Genomic DNA, 5,101 nt, shown 5'->3' on the forward strand with positions numbered 1-5,101 from the left:
GACCTTTGTGAGACCGCCACAGTACACAGTTACTGTGACTTTTGTCATGTCAACCTCTGCAAGCCCTGTGTAGTAGATCACATCTCAGATGCATATGACAAACATGTAATAGTTCCTTTCAACGAACGAAGATCAACCCTCATTTATCCGAAATGTGAAACGCATTCACACAAAAGTTGTGAATTTCAATGCAAGGATTGCAACAACAGTTTTGTTTGTTCCTCTTGCATGGCATCAAAACAGCACAAAGGGCATAGCTTTGTAGATGTTACAGAAGTTTACAAGACTAAGATAAATGATATCAAAAAAGATACAAAAGAGTTAGAAAATCAAATTTCCCCTACATATGAAGAAATTGCACTTGACTTAGAAAATCAGCTTGCCAATCTAGATGGGGGATATGAGAAACTTACAACAACAATATCCAAACAAGGGGAGCAATGGCATAGAGAAATCGACATTGTTATCAACAAAATTAAAACCGAAATTAGCGAGATAAAAGTGAAACATAGAGACATTTTAAAGAAACACTTGAATGAAATTAAACAGATACAGTCTCTCATAAAACAAACGTTTCTGGCCCTGAAAAAAATTCAGAAATCCACCGAAGTATCTCTTACTATTGAATACAGCTCTAAGGTCAGAGAGTTCAGCAGGCCTCCACCCAAGGTTAAGGTTACACTGCCAACATTCATTCCTAAACTAATAGACCGTGAGAAGCTGTATAGTTTGTTTAAACAGACCATCCCATTATCTACTGATACAGAAAAAAATGTCCTGTCACTGAACCAACCCAACACTTCAGTCAGAGATCTACTGGATGAACCAGAGCTTGTTGCCACAATACAGACTGGGCAAGAGAGACTACATAATGTTACCTGTCTGAATGAAGATAAGATGTGGACGAGTGGACGGACAAATGATATAAAATGTTTCAACATTAAAGGCTCACTCCTCCAGACAATCAAACCAAAATCAGGAAGTTCCCCCAATGATATAGCTGTAGAAAGTGATGGTGATCTACTGTACTCTGATTTGTCAGCAAGGACAGTGTATAAAGTAAAGAATGGACAGACAGAAGAGTTGATCAGATTGCAGGGATGTAGGTCTATCAATCTGTGTGTCACCTCTACTGATGATCTCCTGGTTACCATGTACAGTATTGATTACATTCAATCCAAAGTTGTCCGTTACTCCGGATCTACAGAGAAACAAGAGAAACAAACAATTCAGTCTGATGATAATGGTACACACCTGTACTCAGAAAAAGGTTATAGTAAATGCATCACAGAAAACAGAAACCATGACATTTGTGTAGCTGACTGTGGGGCTGGTGCAGTAGTGGTGGTCAATCAGGTCGGGAAACTCAGATGGAGGTACACCGGTCATCCCTCGGTTACAGTACCAAGAACAAACCATTTGAGCCCTTGGGAATCACAACAGACAGTCAGAGTCGTATCCTGACAGCAGACTTCAATAACCATTGTATCTACATTCTGGATCAGAATGGACAGTTTCTCTGTTATATTGATAAATGTGATATAGAATATCCTTATGGTTTATGTGTGGACAATAAAGACAACCTGCTTGTGTGTGAGTTTATCAAAGGCAATGTAAAGAAATTCAAATATTTAAAGTAGACATAATTAATTGTAGAAATGTGTTGTAAATCAAAGAAAAGTGGCCTTTTTCTCTGTATATTGAATGTCATTGTTGGCATTTTTTTATAAAATAAATTAAGCTTTACTTTCGTGATACTGTTGAATTCATATTTGTTTTCATTTATAGCAACAATAAGTTTATTCTCAATGAAAAAAATTGTCTAATATTATTCCATTATTTGAAAAATTAAGCATTGTTTGCATGTGATATACAGCTACTGTACCTTATTGAATAAATTGACAAGTGGTATGTCAATTATCAGGATAGAAGTAGACGTATGTTGCTCAGTCCTATACAGCTAACATACTGGTATAACATATACTTACATGTATATGTAAAAGTTATTTCAAAAATAAGGGGATTAATTGACAAGGATCATTTTGCAGTATTAATAGAACATTAATGAAACATGAATGACTGTTTCCTTAAAGTACTACAAAACCATTGCTGTTTAAGTAAAGAACAGATGTTTAAATGTGTAAACTGCAGCTTGTTATAGGTAAACTCTTTGCTGTACTTTGACTCCTGTATGTATTTACAGAGTAGAGGATACAATTAAACATGTATTTTTATCTAATGTTGCAGTAGTTATCGTAATAATTTTTAAATTACTTTAAAAAAGTAAGTATCATAAACACTTTGTAAATGATACGATCAATCATATTGTCATGTTGTATTTTTTCTTTATTTACCGGGTGTCAGTAAATACAAAATGTTCAACATGACAACGTTCTCATGTTGTACATTTTGTATTTACAGCCATCCGGTATATTCAAAATTTACAACAGGATATTATTACAAATTCTGCATTTAAGTTTGTTGTATTTACTTTTGGACCCCCCCCCCCCCCCCAAAAAAAAAAAAACAGAACAAAAAACTACCCCGAAAACAAGAGCCACATAAGCTGAGAGGGTTGTCCTAGTTTATGGACAAATCCGTATTTGTCTTCTTAAATGAGTTTAAACATAGTACATGTTGTATACCAAAATGTTTGTCATATAATTTCAAATCGATAACACTGAGCCGGATAATTATGCCAGTGCCAATGTGCCATTTTTACACCCGCTTAACATGCAGTTTCGGAAAAATCATATATACCAAATGATAGACCACTGTCTACAGAGTAAATAATTGCTTTTGTTTTAGTGTGTTTCACCTGAGAGGTGAGATATATATCTTTAAGAATAAATATTCCATAGGAAAATGATAATTCCCATAGGAGAAATGATTCTCCTACAGGAAATATTGACAATCGTATAGGATTTTTTTTAAAATTAATTCTATAGTTTACATTAATTTTCCAATAGGAGAATGGTGCTTCCTGTAAGAATTTGATTCAGACAGGTTGTTTTCCTATAGGAACTTAAACTTTCCTCTCGTATTTTATCAAATCATATCGTAATTGAAATTTCTATAGGAATTTTTTTCAATAATGGGAAATATTCTTTTCCTGTAAGAATTTATTTCGAAAAGGTAAATATCTCACCTGCAGACAGGTGAGATCCAATGAAAACAAATTTAAAGTTGTTATAAACTCTTTAAGCAATGGTCGAACATATGCCATATTTGAATTTTTCGATATATACAGCTAAGACGTGTGCAAAATGCCACCTAGGCACTGGCATATTTATCCGACACAGGGTTCAATCTATAGTAGTATCTATAGTAGTTCTGGAAGTTCTGAAAAAATAATAATTCAATAACGCCAGAATAAGAGACGTTGACTGACCGCACAGAACACCTCGCCATCATTAAAATTTCTTGACTTCGGTAAAACATAAAGAGACACGAAACAAATTATAGAGCAAACATGACAATCTCGAACTGTTTTGAGATCATTTATTTAAAAATGCAAGGCACAAGCGATTTTCTGGCGAAATGTGCGAGTCAGTACGAGTGTGGTCACTCCGTCCAGTCGTTAATAGTGAACCTAATACTCACAGGTAAACCAAGGACTACCTACGACGCTATATAAACGTCATAACTCAACGTTCATCCTGTGAAGGTAATGTTTATATAATGATAAGTCCAACAGACTTATTTTAAACAAATACTTACAGGGGCGGACCAACGATTTGAAGTTAGAGGGGGGACCAGTTTTAGGCAGGGGTCTATGGACCTTTAGGCCCCCAGTGGGTCCACTCGGGCAGAGCCCTAGTGGAGGGCCAGGGAGCAAAGCCCCCGGAAGCTCTTGGATTCTAGAGAATTTGTAGGGTAAAAATAAAGCCTACAGACTTTTGATTTATGTGAAATTTCTCTCATGATAATATTTAATATTAATAAAGTTAATTATAATCTTTAAAGGTTGGTAGATTTAAGACATCCAGTAATCCTATCATAACTCTCTGCCTTGCATAAATATTAGAAATTTTTCTTACGAATGCAATAAATGAATCATTTAAAAAAATCAAGTTCAATGGGGCGATGTAAATGAAGTTTAAAAAGGATATTCATAATAAACATGGAAGAGTCGTTAAAAACAGTAGCTTATATAACCAATACTTTAAGATGGCTGACTGGTCACATTTGAAAGAGCATGACTAAAATGGGCTTTATATGTACATTTCACATTTAAACACACGAGTTTTCTTCATACTACACTGTTGAAATGTCTAATGTACAGAAATCCCTCAAGTTTCCAAAACGCTGAAAACTGACACACGCAATTGTACACTTTCTTTGCCAAAATGAGTATGACTTAACTTAGGTTTGACAATTTGGGGGGGGGGGGACCCGGCGCATCCCCCACCCTTTGAATCCATTACCGCAAAGCAATTCACTATCATGTCTAGAGCAGAGGCGGATCCAGAATTTGAAGTTAGAGGGGCGCCAGTTTTAGGCAGAGGAACTGGAAGCTCCTTGATTCTAGAGATTTTGTTGGGTAGACATGAAGTCTTCAAATTTAGACTTTCTGATGTTTCTTCTCGTTTAATTGCAAAAATTGCAAAAACTTTTGCACTTAAACGCAACACCATTTTTGCAATTAAATGCAAAACTTTTTCGATTAAACGTTTGAATGCAAAACTTTGCAATCTAATCAGCAATTCCTGTTACGTTTTTACGCATTCTTTTGCGTTTTAACGCAAAGCACATTGCAATTTAAAGACAAGATTGTGTTATTTTAACGCAACTAATTTTGCGATTAAATGCAAAATAAGTTATTTATTTCATTAGACTGGCCTAAATAGGCTGATCTATAGATCTTTAATATGCTGAAGCACTCCCATTATACGGCTTTATTGAACGCAGAGGACATTGCGAAGGCGGAGGATTGGTAAGTGCCACGAAGCAGGGAATGTATAATTTTCTTTTAAACTCGCCAATATTTAAAATTTTACTTCAAATCTGTTTTAGGTTTATATCATTGGGGGAGTTTGTAAATGGTATAAAATTCTGTTTATTAGAGAAATGCCTTTTTTCGCTGTTGGTGGTTGACTAT

General features: G+C 35.2%; 1 pseudogene; it reads left to right on the top strand.

Moving 5' to 3' along the window:
- The first annotated feature begins 228 nt into the window (after window positions 1-228).
- LOC128161381 (uncharacterized) lies at window positions 229-1,648 on the top strand (annotated as a pseudogene).
- Window positions 1,649-5,101: the final 3,453 nt, after the last annotated feature.

Source organism: Crassostrea angulata, chromosome 8 (genome assembly GCF_025612915.1).
Source record: "Crassostrea angulata isolate pt1a10 chromosome 8, ASM2561291v2, whole genome shotgun sequence".
NCBI lineage: Eukaryota > Metazoa > Mollusca > Bivalvia > Ostreida > Ostreidae > Magallana > Magallana angulata.